The sequence below is a fragment of the Numida meleagris genome, chromosome 2 (assembly GCF_002078875.1).
Source record: "Numida meleagris isolate 19003 breed g44 Domestic line chromosome 2, NumMel1.0, whole genome shotgun sequence".
Lineage (NCBI taxonomy): Eukaryota > Metazoa > Chordata > Aves > Galliformes > Numididae > Numida > Numida meleagris.
In genome coordinates, this window is record NC_034410.1 from 80,739,983 (window position 1) to 80,757,337 (window position 17,355).

Below are 17,355 nucleotides of genomic sequence, written 5' to 3' on the forward strand. Positions count from 1 at the left end.
CCCTTGTCCTATCGCTATCCACCCTCACAAACAATTGATCCCCCTCCTGTTTATACGCTCCCTTCAAGTATTGGAAGGCCACAATGAGGTCTCCCTGGAGCCTTCTCTTCTCCAAACTAAACAAGCCCAGTTCCCTCAACCCTCCCTCATAGGAGTGCTCCAGCCCTCTGATCATCTTGGTCGCCCTCCTCTGAACTCTTTCCAAGAGCTCCACGTCCTTCTTGTGCTGGGGGCCCCAGGCCTGGACACAGTACTCCAGATGGGGCCTCACAAGAGCCGAGTAGAGGGGGACCACCACCTCCCTCTCCCTGCTGACCACTCCTCTTTTAATGCAACCCCGAACTTAGTTGGCCCTGCGGGCCACCAGCGTACACTGCTGGCTCATGTCCAGCTTCTCATCCACCAGGACCCCCAAGTCCCTATCCACAGGGCTGTTCTTGAGGAATTCTTCGCCCAGGTTGTATAAAGACCTGGGATTTCCCCGGCCCGAGTGCAGCACTGAATCATGGTGATTTCTAAATGTTTAACAGCTAAGATTTCATTCTCCATAAACTTCCTACAATCGAAAAAAAAAAAAAAAAGTCTTTCTGGTTTGAATGCTGGTACTCTATTAATTAGCATCACGAAGCATATGCAACAAATGTATTCCTTGCCACTGAATTCTGCTAGTAACTTTCTAGTCAGATTCTAACAATGGAAACCATTACTAATCAGGAAGCACAAACAAGCAGAACACATGAGGTGTTTATATATTGTTGTAAAAAGCTGTAAGTCAGACAGAGTTTCTAATATTTTGTCCAGATTAGCATTGCAAATATGGTTGACTAAAGGTAAATGTCTTCATATACAAAGTTAGTAAATTTTCACGCATTTGAAAGATTATTGATAAATGACAGGAAGAGAAAGTTCTTGAATCAAGTATTTTATTCTCTGCTGACAGACAAATTTACAGATAAAAGAGGTGACATCTCCTAAGAAGTCTAGCATCCCACTGTAGTTACTACTACAACTACTCAACTACTACTACAATTACTTGACTACTGTGAATGGATAATTTTGAAAATAGAGGAAAATGGTGGGCTGATCGTCTTTAGTTTTTTTAACTTCATCACTTTTGATGATGCATTTCAGAGGTGTTAGTGATGCAGTCAAACCATTCCTGTAAAAGAACAGGCCTCGTTAGTACCTTTCTGACTTACATATTTGTCGTGGTAGAGTTTCTGTTGCTCTTCACTGCTTTTTTATGGCTTTCCTGAGACAGAAAACGTCCAGCATTTCAGCATTCTGCAGCATCAGGCATCAGGCCTTATGATGTATTGAAACACATTAAGACAGTTTGGAAAAAGAAAAAAAAGTTAGTGAAAGGATTTTGAATGCAAACTGTATCTTTTATTTATTGTCAGACAAGTTGATTTGATAAAAATCAAGTTTTGGTGAACAGATGTTTTCTCTGGAGCTTTCAAAGAGATTTTTAAAATAAATTTGTTGAAACAAAGTCAAACTTTTCCTTTAGATTTCATGCAATATAAAATAATTGTTTCAAAAATTGCAGGGTTTTCCTAATAAGTGTTGTTACATTTGCTGAGGTTTCATGCCTCATGTAACAAATTGTGACCTTATGAAGGGATTCAACTGTATCTTTTGAACATAATTGCAAATGTCTGTGTTCTTAAAAGCCTGGTATAATTAACTCTGTGGTCTATAGGAGACCCAGTGTTTGTGACACTCAGGTCAACAGGGCAAAACTGAGAATAAACACATCTGTGGAAAAAGCCCTATGAAAAAAATTTGCAGGGAAAACAAATTATATGATACCATAAAATCTTAAATTTCTGGAGAAACTTTTTATCTCCTTTCTGGAATTTTGAGAAAGCCAACACTCAGAAAGTTTGCCTTTTGTTTCATGTATCATGTTTTTTTTCTTTTCTTCTGTTACATAGCTAATGGCTCAGCTATGTTTCTCAGTTCTCTTCAAGCAGCTGTGGATCATTTTTGGACTAGATATGTAGACAATCAGCCGCAGTGCTCCCCAGTGTGTTTCATCCTATTCTCATTGTTTGTGTCCTGAATTGATTCAGCAGTTCACTTACTGCTTTGAATAAACACTTTCAGAATTGTTGTTCTCCCAATCTCTTTCTTTCTTTAAAGAAAAAATGGTGTAAAAAGTTCTTTGAAGAGATATCCAGGCAATATCTATGCAAGTAACTTAAAAAAAAAAAAATCAGAATCTTTTCTAATTAGGAAATCTTGCACTAATTCAATTCATTAATTTAAGTATAAACATAAATTTCAGTATGAAACTAACTAGGTCTCAAGGGCTGGTGGCCATTATGTAGTTTTAACAGAGAAAGTGCAGTCGTTTGTGCTCTCTGCTGAAAAATTACACTTGTCTTTTCAAATATGTTTTTCTTTTTTCAGAAAATATTCTGATATTTTGAAAAATATAAAAACATAAAATCTAGAGAAGTGGTTTTAAATTTTCCTTTCTCTGTTTCCTTTTTTTCTCCTCTTCTTTCTCGCCAGAGAAATTCTGTCATATACAGTTTGAAATATTTATAATTCTTGCCTTAGTCCTTGCAAATGCAGAATTTTTCAAGCCATGTAAGGAAACAAAACAATTTAAGATCTAATTAAGTTATAATCTAGTTAGAGTGTGCATTAAGGGAACCTTCAATTTTTTTCAGTCAGCTCTAGTTTATACTAGCTTATTGGTCTTGATTCACCTCAAAGTAATGAGGGACCTGGCAGATGTTATAGCTGTATTCCTCTCAACAATTATCAAAGGTATTGGGAGTCCAGGGATGTTCCTACTGACTGGAAGCTAGTCAATGTTGTATCCATTTACAGAAGGGACATGAGAGAAGACTCGAGAAACAGTTAGTCTAGCTTCAGTTCCTGCAAAAGTTATAAGTAAGATTCCCTGAGCATAGTGAAAGGCAGTTAAAGAACAAAGCATTTATCAGACATAGTTGACACTGGCTCATGAACAGAAAGTCCTCCTTAGTAACTTGACCTCTTTCTACAATAAGGTCACACACTTGGTGGATGAAGGGAAGATGGTGGATGATTTTAGTAAGGCCTTTGATACCATCTCTCATAGCATCTCTCTGGAGAGATTTTTAAACTGTGAAACAAATAGATTCACATTATGTATACTATGTTATATTATATATAACATATGTATGGAAGACATATGGTTTTTTCCTTTGCTCAGAAACCTTTAGCAAAATTTCACTGAAGGATGAAACAATAATTCTGACAAATGAAGAATTAGTTTAAAATCTTTTCACATAGAGATGAACTTGTTCCATTATTTGCATTTCTCAAAGAAGTAGACATAGAACAAGTTTATTTCATTGAACGAAGTTGATGTTGCATGATTATAAAGGTTCTTAACCCCCAGCTGTGTCTTGCTGTTGATATTTCTGTGGAATTGTGCACTTCATTCTTGCTTACCTCTTGCTCTAATCAAACTCTGAATGTGTTTTTGGCTATGTTTTCAGTGTACATGCATATATTTTCAGGAGTGCTACCAACAGGAGTAAAGTGAAGGTTGGTTGGCACAGATAGTCCAAGAATTGTTCGATAAGTGAGATATATCTCGTGGAAAGCAATGCTGGAACTTCCTGGGCAGCTATGCATACGCACACACACATTGTTTAGAAGGTAGAATATAGAAGATTATTTGGCACTAGAACACAGAAAGGACAAAATTATTTCAGATAAATATAAAGAAACCTGAATCTTTTTCAAATTCAGAAATAAAATAGTGGCAAAAGTATAGCATTATTTAATTCTCTGAACTAGCCAGTTAAGAGCTTGCCCCTCACATTTCTGGTTTTTGCATAATTGGATATCTGAGTACCAAAATTAGATAAAAAAAATATTTATGGACAAATACCACACATGCTGGCTAAAAATGCATCAAGGAACTACTCAGAACAGAATAAGCCCTTCTAAAATAAGAAATGGAGTAAGATGTACTTTGACGTTTTGTGAACAAAGAAGGCAGAAACTACCTGGTAGAGTGGAAGATTAGAAGATTCTAGAGGAAGATTCGTTAGCAAAAGTAGGTTACAAACTCTTCCCTCAAGTAAATGCAAGTATTGGAAGAAAAATGTTGGAACTACAAAGCTTAAGTAATAGAGTAAGAGGAAATACTGGCATGCTCATCAAAAAGGCATTAAATCATGCCACTAAGGTGGAAAAGGCATCTGCCTGCATCATTTTGAATTTCAGTGGTTGATAATGAGTTGTGCCAAGGCAAAAAAATAGATAATTGCTATGATATCTGAGAGAACATCTAGTTTTCCTATGTACATAAAAGTACGGGAAGTCTGCCTTCTCTCTCCATTAAAAAGTTGTCTGAAAAGGATGTAGAATTCAGTTATACACTGAGCATTCAAGACATATGAAAATTTTGATGCATTCAGATTTAAGTTGTTCTCATCTAACTGTAGACACATAGTTGAGAGGCTCTGTTTCCACAAGGTCTCTCTAGAATCAGCAGAGAGAAGGGAGCACTTCCTCCAGGTAATTCAGGACATTTCAGTCATCATCTGAAAGTGCAGTGATTAGAGGGATAGCCTAGGGTGATGAGGGTCTTTTATGAAGTACTTCAGTTAATACATAAAGTTATATTGACTGCATCTGAGACTTAAGCTTTCAGAGGAATTTATATTAATGCTGAAGCAGCTTGGTCTGTTTTTAATTCACCGAGTAGCTCATATAGCATATACTGTGCATGCTATATGTGCATGCTAAATGTTTAACTTTCATGCAGACCTTTAGACTAGCATTAGAATACTCTGATGATTCACAAATTAAAACAAACAAACAAAACCCAACAATTATTTTCCAAGTTCTACTCTTCCTGCTCTACCAAAGCAGTGGCTCAAGAGGTTCCTGGCAATATGTCATGAATTACTACCTTTCTGAGGACAGTCTCCCTGGTTTGCATAATGGATTCTGTCCATTGTAATGCCTGTGTTGAGTCACCCATCTTTTCTTTCCTAGGCATCCCATCCAGATCACTAGAAGGTAGTAAAAATTGAACTTTTATTTCAAGAAAATTTCAGGGTTTTGCATTGTTGTTCCAACTCTTTACTGACTTTACTCAAGGTCTTTCAGATAAATATGCTAACAATTCCGTAAAATCACAACCATTTCTACAGATAGAATGATGAAAGCCTTTCAAAAAAATAATTTGTACATACATTTCCAGTCTCCCTCTACTGATAGCTGCTCCAGCTGTTTATTGATCAAGTACTGAGAGAGAGATACTAGCCTTATTCTTTGCTTGAAAATAAGGTGTAAAAGTCAGAGCGTCCTGGAGCTGCTACGAGGAAAGACTTGTGTTTGAAAGATTTATTGTTCTTCTAACTCAAAGCCCAAAATTTAGAGGAAGAAAAGAGATGTAAAGCAAGTGATTTGAGCAGATAGCATGTACAACCTGATTGAGCAGCCATTCCAGACTGCAACTGCAGCACTGCATCCAGTGCTGCAACTGGGGCAGTTTTGCTAGACAATAATGGCAAGTGATTGAAAGCTAGAAAACTTCATTTCAACACAGGGCGGTACTTAACTACTTTGTCCCATAGCTGCTGAAAGGCTCAACCTGTAAGTGAGAATATAACCTGTATATACATGTATATAACATATACCTGTATATAACCTGAATATAACCTATAATTATATCTCACCTGTAGGTGAGATAAATTATATACTGAATCACAAGACAGTGTTTGTTTATATCCTCTGCGTTTCAGTGTAAATAATTTTACTATTTTTGTTATGTTTCTCTCTTCAGGTTAATGGTAAAAATGAATGCTGAAGGAAAGGGTATTTGGTTTTCACAGAGGAAGACACTCCTAAATTTTTATTTTAATTTCAGCCTGTAAGATGATGTCAGTCTACAGATCTCTAGAAAGGTGTATAGTACACATAGAGAAAAGCTAATCCTCCTGTCAAAAATAATTAGAAACTATGATTTTAGCTTCTTTAAGAAAGACCATAAAAACAACTAAAAGAAATTTACCATCCATGTGCTTTTACTTGCATCTCAGTGTATTTCTTGTTAAAACTACAATAATAGTTTTAGTCTGAAGGTTTTGCTTCAGACTTTATTCAAATTCTATTGAAACCAAGAGAAATTACCATTTTTGGAAGTAAGAATTTTATCCGTATGTACTAGGTCTGGTTGGAATGAATTTAATTTTCTTCACAGCAACTTGTATGGTGTTGTGCTTTAAATTTGAGACCAAAGTGATGCTGATAACACACCGATATTTTAGTTGTTGCTTAACGGACCTTACACAGCATCAGAACATTCTCTGTTTCTCACTCTACTCCTCCAGCAAATAGATTTGGAGTGTGCAAGAAGCTAGGAGAGGACACAGACAGCCAGACGACCCAAATTAACCAAGGAAATACTACATGCCACATAAAATCATGCTCAGCAATAAAAACAGAGAAAGAATGTTTAGGTTCACTAGCCATCTTTTGTTCAGGAACTAATTGGGCATCAGTCTACATATGAAAAGTGATAACTCATTGGCTTTGCATCACTTGTTAGGTCTTATTTTCTTTCTCACTTCTTCCACTTCTTCACTTATCTAACAATTTTTATCTCAATTCACAAGTTTTCTTGCTTTTACACTTGCTTTCCTCTTCCACCTACCCACTGAAGGAGGAAGGAAACAAGCAAGCGTGTGTGGTTTAGCTTCAAGAGCACTCTAAAAGAAAAAAAATGTACATGCAGAATACAAGACAACAGGATCTACACTAAAGTATCACAGCGTCACTTTTTTATTTTTTCCCAGTATTTTTTGTACTTGTTCACTGGGGTGGATTTATTACATTGCCTGAAGTGTCTACACATGAAAGTGGTGGAGGTGGTGGTGGTAAATCGTACCAACAAGCCCCAGCAATTTTCTATAGTCTTACTGTATTTCACTGTAGCCATGTAGAAGTTTCAGGATGGGCAGTTGTTATGTCTTCTCAGAGCAGGAGGCCTAAGAGCTGGAGCATTACCCCCAAAGATTTATCTCTGAAGTCCAAATAGTGACTGCTCCCAGGATCAACACATGCAATAATTTTGTTCTAATCCTCATATTTCTGACTGTGTTCACACCATATAGCAGAGCTCAGCACAATCTATAAGCCAAGCAGCATGTGCCTAGCCATCTTTGCAAAACTCCTTGTTGCCATGAGTATCCTGCTATTTAGTGTCCCAGCCAGGTAATTCAAATTTACATCTGCAAATGCAAGCTTCAGTCATTACACTCACTGGTGTAAACATACTCTGAATTAATGGATGCTAGACTGCAGTTTACCAACCACCTGTGTTTTACAGAAGCCTATTTCAGAGTACAGACAAAAAGCACACTGTCTGTCAATCCTGTAGTCATTTGACGCATAAATTGCTACTTTCACACACACAGAGGAAGCATATATAGTTGTGCTCCTCCTACTCCAATGAGTAGCTTTGCAACTCATTGTTTAATCTTAGGCAAGTCATCCTGCAGTACACTTATTTTCCTGTCTGTTAAATGCTTTGAAATGACAAGGATTATCTATACAAGAAAAATGCCATGAAGTATAATTCATGAAAAGTTACACAACATTTTGAGATTATTAGATCAAAGGTGTTAATATTTTGATTTTTTTCTGTCTTAAATTATATTAAAATGGTAATAATTTATGACTGAAATAGGAAACAAAATATGGATAAAATTTAAATGCCTGAAAATATCAGAACACAAATGTCAGTACTCAAATAAACAGCTAGAAAAATGTTATCTAGAGGAATGGTAAAAAGGTACAACATGCCTGTAGAATTATCTACATTCACATGAACTTCATTTGGCTGTGTTTCCACAGTAGTTCCTGTTGGTGGCTTGGTAAGAAAATGACATTTTTCCTTAAAAGAAAAACAAAAACAAATAAAAAACAAAGAACTCTCAATCTTACATTTCAAACACATACAAAAATGCAACATCTGTATAATATGGAGCTGCATTTAATATTAGATATGAAAAGCAATCTCTTGCTAAAGTATTAACAAAGAAATATGCTGTTGAATCAGGCTTATGATGCACTCTGAATGGTTTTAAAAACATGTTTCAAGATTTGCAGAAAGTGTATGATTCTATAAAGCTCTTAGCCACATGGCCTGAACATAAAGGTGATGGTTCTAATTTTAGTTCAGAGAGGTAGAAAAAAGGGACTCATCTAACTGTAAGCACATAATTCCCTTTGAAAATTCAAAACTCCCTTTCAAAAGGGAATTTTGAACAACCCATTAATTAGAGTTACAGATGATAGTTTTGATTTGTGATTTCAAGAATAGTTAGTTATTTTTCTCTATTGCTTCTACAACTACACATTATGTTCTCATAGGTTTTTTCAAGGCCAATATCTGTACAAACAAGCAAACATATCTACGTGTAAATCTTGTCATGAGATCAGTAACTGCTTATGTTTCAGGCAATAAGCAAGCAAACTCTCCAGAGAGAGAGTTTTTTTAAGAGTGATACTTCAGCATATTTTAACTTGAAATATGCTATCAAACTCCACATGTACTCCAGACTGGAGGAAACATTTTTAATTATGTTAATTTTGATAAATAATATTTTAAAATTCTAGACAATTGATAATGATACTTTTTGACCATCCCTAGAGTAAAATTTTTCCTAATGCCCCGTCTGACCCTCCTCTGGCAGCTTTGTGCCATTTCCACATGTCCTGCTGCCAGCACCCACAGGGAGCAGCATACAGAAGTGAGATCACCTCTCAACCTCCTCTCTCCACTCTCTCCACACTGGACAACCTGAGTGTCTTCAACCTTTCCTCACAGGACATGCCCTCCTGTCCTTTTACCAGCCTTGTTGCCCTCCTCTGCATGCTTTCAAGGATCTTAACACCTCCTTTTCATACAGTGGAGCTAAGAACTGCATGCAGTATTCAAGGTGAGGAAAAACCATCAATACATTTTGCATCAGTATTACTTCTTTGACCAGCTGTCTATGTCATGTTTAATGCACCCCAGAATGTGGTTTGCACCCTTGGCTGCCAGAGAACGCTGCTGAATCGTGTTGATCTTGCTGTCAGCCAGCACTCCTTTATGCTGCGCTGCTCTCTAGAGCACACATTAGAACTTCTACACTATCACACAGACCAGACTGTGTATTGTGATCTTTTTTTTTTTTTGCCATTTCTTTGTAATTTCTGTACAATTATCTAAAATATAAATCTAGTTTTAATTTAAAATAATAAAAACTGTCTTCTTGTGTTTTGTCATTTTATTCACTCCAGTACAAATAAGTGAAAACAGGTTAGGTTCTGGTCAGCTCAAGTCTTGTCAGATTTAAAATTAAATGTAGTTCATTTTTCAGCAAGAGACAGATTGTCCAGTGTGTCAGGTTTTTATATCACATCTACGATATGAAATGCACTAATCCAGGTTCAAGATTCTTTATCGCCTTCTCAGCCATCTGTTTGTTTGACAGGAAGATATATAGAGGAAAGCACTGTGTAGCTAAGGTAAAATATGAAGATATTGATTTTTCAGGTTGTAGCAGATTAAGTAACCTGTAAAAACCAAAAGTCATCAAGAAGAAAAAGGGTCTGAGTCAAGTGCCCTTAGGTCTTCAATCTCTTTTGTTATTTTGGATGATTAAGAGGAAAACATTTTATTCCTTCAGAAACTACTATTTTTATTGCTTTTCTTTAAAAACTCGAATGCAAGTAGTTGACAAAGCACATTTTCCTGGACTGTACAGAATGCAAACAAAACGATCCACCGAATCTAAAACTAAAGCTATTTGTTTCAATAGAAAGTAAGGAAATTGCCTGCACTTTTCATTTGTGCGGATAAGGTATCTCCATGTTCAATTCATATACTCAAAACACTATTTTTAAAAGTGTTTCTTTAGAAAAAATATTAGGATTAATGTTTGTGATATTCTTTAGGTATTCTTACTCCTTCCTTATTCCTTTCTAAACAGAGGGTAACTGAACTCTCAAGTTATCACAAGGGCAATGAAATTTTTGCGATTGTTCTCACACTTTTGTACCAAAATGTTTTGTGTTATCTTGCAATAGTAAGGGAAAGGTCATGCTTGAGTAGATATCAGTTAGAACTATTTAGAAGGTGACTACCATCAGCATTTGATCAATATCCAAACTGGCATATGACTGCTCAATAATGTTGACACTAACATAAGAAAAGACACTTTTTTGAATGTTGTTACATTTTGTCACCTCTAGCTACGAAATTCTAAAATCATTTGTGATGAAAAAAAAAGAAATATATGAGACAATATTGTTTTCAAAATTTTTTTGAAACCACATTGCAATTTTCAAACCTTGAAAGTATTAACATATTGTGAAGTTCTCACCTTGATTGATCTCAGCACAACAGTTTTTCAGAGATGTATTTTGTATTAGATGAATGCAGAAGGTTAATTTAGAGAGGGAAATGCGGAGGGTGAAGATTGCAATTCACAACTATAATCAGTTTGAGATTAACTTGGAAAAGTTGTGGATTACACTAGCTGCAAAATCAGAGCAAAACCAAAATTGAAGTTGGATTGATGGTGAATAATCTTGAATTGTGAAGAAGGATTTAAATGAGGAGATAAAGTCAGTTAATTGAGGGATGAAGAGAGCAGAACCAAGGATCAGGATACAGAGCCAGAGTCAGAGACATGGATTCAAGGAACTGAAGCACAACCTAGAACCTTGCTGAGAAGACAAGCCATGTTCCAGATGCTACAAGTACAGCATGCAGGCTCTTGTTCATCACTGGCGAAAATGCATAGCTAATGGTTTTGACTCTGTTGAAAAGTAATGTTTTGTAGCTGAGAATTTGCTCATACAATAACACTATTTTGTTCTTTGTATTTATTGTAGTTTCCATGGAAATAAATAGAATGCGTTACTTTTGGAGCAATTATTTACCATCCATAGTCTCTATTGATCTCTGCTGCTTTCCTTTCCCTCCAGCTTTGCTCACCACAGGCTCCTCTGCTCTTTTGCTGAGATTCTTTGTCTTCCTCTTTCATAAAAGCCTGTCCGTATTGGAGATACTAAATGGTCAGCCTAATTTCTCCAGTCCATGTGCCAGAAAGAAACAATAATGAGTGATTCACTGGAGAATTATATGGTAACAGGTGAGTGTCAAAGTATCTCTTAAGCTTGAGTGCTTTGGTTCAAAACTCAGCCTTTAAACAAGCTGAGCTTCATTTTTATTACCATATTCTCACTGACTTTAAATGCTGGGGATTGCCTTTGCCTTACCTGGGCTTAACATGGTGGAATGAAGTTGCTCAGCTGGACTCCTGTACACATCTTTATGTGGCATCTCTTTCTTGTCCAAGGTAGGATTTTAGGTGGACCTCTGATATAACACAGAACAAAGAAGAGTTACAGGAAAATCTGCTTGAAATGTTTTTGAATCCCTTGTTAGATTCCATTTTACAATTACCTGACATTTTGAAGCTTGCCTCTTTTTATTACTGGCTGGCTTCATTGTGTGTGTGCGTGAACTGTGTCTGAACTCTACTGTGAAATGCAATAAAGAGCCCTCAGGCAATTACACATATTTAAAAACAAACAAGCAAAACATGTATTAACCAAAGCATAAAAAGTGCTTTGGCAACCCATCAGTGCCTAGGGATTGGGAGAATCTAAACAGCCAGTCTGAATGTGAGAATGTGGGCTGCTAATATGTTTTTCAGGAATAGCTGAATGTGCAGATTTACAATGCTCAGCTGGAGCTTAGTAAAAAGACATAGCGTAACATAGGTAGTAGTGAATATGTCAGATGTCCTCCAGACAGCTTGCAAATTATGAAAATCTTCCAGACAGGAAATTTTCTGACTTTAAATGTCAGAGGTTGCCACCTGAGCCTTGTGAAAGGGATGAAAGAATCCAAGCCATACTGAAAAAGTGAAGAGTATCTCCATGAAGAATATGTTAGGTACTTTATACGTGAAAATGATAGGCACATTTTGGAGACTTAAGATAGAAGAGCAGAGTTTGTAGGCAATGTCTACAACACCCTGTTTTTTTTACTTAACATCAGTTCTACAATTACAACTGACGTATGAATTGTACTTTATATTGGCTGCTGAAAGGAATACAGTCAATGAATAAATCAGAAAAACACCTGAGATTAATGGCTCACGTTTGTAGCTGCTGTTGTTCTTGCTTCTACTTTCACCTAATGCACAGAATAAGACAAGAAAATCAAGCTCTTGCCTTAGTTCTCTGTTTTCCTCAAAACTGAATAAATAACACTTTATGTAACAAGGTTAATTTTTTTATTTCAGATATACTAGCATCTTTTTTGCCATTGGAATTTTTTACCTCTTAACAATGACAAACTCTTCATATACTTAATTTGTTCTATACATGTTACTTCTCTAAGGAGAATTTTTTGGAGGGAGTTGAGGTAGGGAAGATTTGGGGGAAAAAAAAAGCTGTTCAAAAAAAATTCCCAAAGGATCAAAAGTTCAATAATAATAACAACAACCAAGATATCACATCACAGACTAATACTAAGGGATTAATTGCAATGCCCTCTGAAATATTTACCTTTGCAAGGGGGAAAAGGTTCACCATTAAAAAACACTTTATCATGGGAACAACCAGAAAGTTCTGTTAGACAGTTCCAGTGTCTCAAATTTGATTAAGTGTATTTAAGAACCAAATATCTGAGTTTGGAATGTAGCTCTGGTGATCTGAATGTGAGATGAGTGTTACCTTCCTCTTTCCCACTCCTCTACCCTAAATCTTAATATCTTTTTTCCTGAAAATATTAATAAATCAATATTTCCCAATTACTTATATGATAAATGATATAATCTGTAAAATAAAATGCAATTAAAGCATTGCAATAAAAAAGTCTTTTTAAAACAAAAATGAATATTTTTTCTTAGAGTAGTATTCCCTTAATACTGCAGAAATCTTCAACTAGAGTATGTGCAGTTGCATTAAACCCTATTCACAGAGGTACATGAATTTAAAATGCATTTTTCCTTTGGTGTTCCTGGTACTAAAAGCTTGATTGTTCAACAGAGTTCTTAAGCACATATTTCTTAGTTGATATGAATCTTGGTATATCTACAGTAGATCCATAAAATTATTGAGCAGAAATATTAGCAAAACATTTTTTCCCCATCACTTTAAAATAAACAGCTGAACTATCTCCCCTCAAATTTAATCTGATTAACTGGACACTGATGGGCTTTATGAAAGGGTAAGAAAAGACAGATGCACTGATTAGGAAGTTAGACACTGCACAGTGATGTTGTCACAAATCTAATGTCTTGCCTTACTGAAATTTCAGCATTACTCAGAACTATCTCATTGATACGTCAGTTGGATTTTTCCACATTCTAATATACCATTCTACAGGCAGTTCATGATATTTTGAGCACTTACCTATAGCTAGAAGAAAATTCTCATATTCTGTACAAAAAAAACCCACCCAAACTGTCAATCTCTAGATTAACAGTGGCAGTGGGTATTTAGCTACAAGTATTTTTCTGGCTTACCATTTGTCATTATGTTCTGTGCTTTCACTGGCACATAAAAGCTGATTAGTCCACATCAGCAATTGTTGCTTTGAAGAACAAATTAAAATACACCAAAAGTTACGCAGTTCTTTTAATTGCTTCTCTGGCATGTATCCAAATTAAAATATGTCAGCCTGGATAAAAATGATGTAGGAGTCTTCCAAGGGACAAACAGAATAGCCATTATGCTATTTGGATAACGTCATAGGGCCTGGTCCTTTTAGAAGAAGATAATTGCTTATCACCTAACTATTTTTCAACAGTAAAAGACTCCATATATTATTTGCATATATGCACCCTATTTTCTTTCACCAGTACTTACATACGAATCAATGTGTGTACCAGTTTCATAAATCTTATGAGCATTTTCCTTGAAACATATTTCAACAAGGAAATAAATTTGCAAAAAGAAGAATATAAGCTGTGGAGCTAAAATAGCGTTGTAAAAATTATTTTTCTATTGTAGATCTCTCATGCTTACAAATTTTTTACTGAATGCATCTCATTGTACATAAGTACTGTGGATCCAGTTCAGGTATGGAATTCAACAAGAATGATATGCTTTGAACCACATTCCTCGTAACATTTTTAAGTGTAATGTTTTCTATTGGCCAAATGGACCCAAGGAACCCAGGCAGTAAAACAGCCTATGACATATAAGGAAATTGGACTGTTTAAATGGACCGGTATTTAACTAGCTCGCTGTGCATTATTTTCATAAATTGTGAGAATCTATTTTAAATAGTAAGTACACTAGATATTTGTAGAGACAAGGACAATAGAGTAATAAAATACAACCACTTCATCCCTTTATATTTCTTCCCTTAGATTTTGATATAACATCTAGCACCAGTGTTAATTTTTTATTTTCTATTTTATCCAATGTCATGGTTTTGTGATTTTCGGTTGTTGGCATTCCATATCATAACATCATGTAGTGAATGTACCTGGTTCTCAGAAGAGAAGGACTACTACATTCCCCACGGTACTTTGCTCCTCTGTTACCATTTTCCAGCCCGAGGGAAAAGATAAAAGCTCGCAGTATAAAAACTTGCAGATCACGAGACCTCCTCCCTTTTTCTGCCATCTCTCGTCTTGGCAGCACCTCGCTCTCCAGCTGTCTTATCGTCGGTAGTAGAGTAAGGCCTACCTTGATTTTGGGATATTCTCTCTCTCTGTATTGGATTTATCAGATTAAATTGTAATTATATTGTATTATAGTAAATTAGTTTGTTTCTCCTCAGATTGTTGCTGCTGTTCTTTGCTCTCAGGGCCATCTCCTTACCCTTTTTCCCTTTTCCCTTTTCCCGGGGCGTAGACCCGTGGATCCCCCATCCTCTTCGTCATGGAACCGGGCCGAACGCCCATAAACCGTTGACATTTTTTTGGTGGAGAATGCAAAGGGCAAAATTAAGGCAAAATTAAGGGCAAAATTTTGCTTTTTAGCTCTTAGAACGAACCTTTCTCTGCTCTCGGAAAGCTTCGTTGTCGAGACTGCAGGTGCTGTAACTGCAAACGTGACCTTGAAAAGTCCAGGTGGACTGCCAATACTCTGGGATATTTTGTAAACTTTTTTGTATACTTTTTGTAAACTTTTTTTTTTTTTTGGCTGCTGCTAGCCTGTCTTTGTAAAGAGAAAAAAAATGTATACAATGTGGAATACAGCTCCAGAGGAAGCTGCTAATTTTGTAGAACTTGGGATTTTGAAATCACATCCCAGTCTCTCCTTTGAATCCTTGATGCGTTTTCTGAATGCCCATTTGACTATATTGTCAGTCTCCTTGAATGCACTACTCATCATGCTAGTCATTTCACTCAGTATCTATATTTTGAGGAAGCCCTCTCTAAAGCCAGAGGATACTGAGTGGCAGGGAGTGTGGAGAAACTTGGGAGAGACCTTAAAGAGATGGGCATCTCCGGTGTCATGGAACTTTACTCCTAAACACCTGGAAGATCCTGAGAGCCTAAGCGAATATTTGAGACAGGGATGTGATGGCTCTGGTGAATCTGAGGAGGCACAAATCCTTTGGGGCCTAGCTCATGCTTATCGGGCCTTATTCAATACTATCCCAGAGGGGGAGAGACAGTTTGAAAATGAAAGACAGAGTTTCCAAACCAAAATACAGGGTCTCCAAACCGAAATACAGGGTCTCCAAACCGAAACAGATTGTTTCCAAGCTGAGAGAGAGAGTTTCCAAAATGAAAGGGAGAGTTTTCAAAAGGAAAGGGAAAGTTTACAAAATGAGCGGGACACTCTGCAATCCAAGCTTAACAGTCTTCAATCCGAACTACACGCCCTCCAATCCAACTTTCATGCCATATCAGAAAAGTTGGTCCAAGCCGAGCGTGAGAGACAGAGCATGGAAAACAACCAGCCTGATCAACCACAGGAGGCACCACAACTGATTTCAGTTGCCCCTGTAAGAGGACGGAAGGTGAAACGTATATCGCTTCCTCCAGAACTGGAGACAGCAAAGCGAGAAGCTCCAGGGGAGCCACCCCAAAGTCCAGGAGAGGGGCCCTCAACGAGATCCCGGTCACCAATGCCCACTAGGGCAACAACAACTGAAAGAGACGTTGAAACCCTTACTACTCGTCCTCTGAAAATGACTTCGAGTCTTGAGAAAAGACTTTACAAGGCACCCAGGTGAACGCATTGTCACCTGGCTACTTCGATGCTGGGACAGTGGGGCTAACAGTGCACTGCTAGACAGTACAGAAGCCTGCCAGCTGGGAAGTATTGCCAGAGACTCAGCGATTGACAGAGATATCAGTAGATGCCAGGATGAGTCCTTCACCCTTTGGAAGCGGATGCTATTAGCCGTGAAGGAAAAATACCCCTTCAAAAACGACCTGATGCCTGAGGCAAAGAAATGGACTGCTATGGAAAAAGGCATCCATTATTTGAGAAGAACATGCTGTGGTGGAAATGTTACATGACCCTGGATTCATTCCTGATGATCCAAACCAGGAGCATGATCCTGAGAGAATCAGGTGTACACCAGACATGTGGCGTACATTCACAAGAACTGCACCAGAAAAGTACGCTGGTACATTAGCAGCCATGTATGGCAGATGGGAAAGAAGACCCCCTATGGGTGAGCTGATTTCCAGGCTCCATGACTTTGAGCTACATTTACGCCTCTGCAAGTTGCCATTGTAAAGGTAATTGAAAGACTGGATAGATTTGAGAGTGATCACGATGATATAATAGAGGAACTGACTTCTTTGCCTCATGACGATAAACCTGATGACAATCAGGATTATCGAGACACCCTACGGGAGGGGCTGAGCAATTTGTTTTCCTCCCAACTTGCATCATCCAACGTCTCAGCTATTAGAAGAAGAAAACGTTCTCCTGCTCGAGCAAGTGACGACAGTAAGACTATGTCACGCGTTGCATTGTGGCATTTCCTACGTGACCATGGAGAAGACATGAAGAAGTGGCACAAAAAAACCCACTCCTGCACTACAAGCACGGGCAACAGAACTGCTAGCCAGATCAATCACCAAGGCGAAATCCTCCGCTCCTGTTGCTGGGGGACATGGCAAAAGCCGTAAGGGCCTTGATCAGAAGAACAAGGGAACAAGTAGAGGGGCCCTGCACCCAGTCATGGGGGGGAAAGGGATAATAGAGTTTATTGGACTGTGTGGATTCGATGGCCTGGCACATCAGAACCACAGCAATATGAGGCACTGGTGGACACTGGTGCACAGTGCACTCTAATGCCCTCGAGTCACCAAGGGACAGACTCAGTTTACATTTCTGGGG

The 17,355-nt window shown here is 37.4% G+C and overlaps 1 long non-coding RNA gene across 19 annotated transcripts in view; it reads right to left on the minus strand.

The window, feature by feature from the left end:
- The window catches only part of LOC110394271, a 177,906-nt gene that overhangs the window by 30,524 nt on the left and 130,027 nt on the right, over positions 1–17,355 (minus strand). For 12 of the 19 annotated variants that reach the window (XR_002435495.1, XR_002435492.1, XR_002435505.1 and 9 more), the window contains 2 exons: positions 11,302–11,401; positions 1,200–1,305 (listed from right to left, as the gene is read on the minus strand). This is a non-coding gene — a long non-coding RNA (uncharacterized LOC110394271). Of the gene's footprint in view, positions 1–1,199; positions 1,306–3,456; positions 3,692–10,962; positions 11,073–11,301; positions 11,402–12,172; positions 12,227–17,355 lie in introns of all 19 variants that reach the window. The other 7 variants (XR_002435493.1, XR_002435494.1, XR_002435501.1 and 4 more) reach the window with 6 other exon arrangements.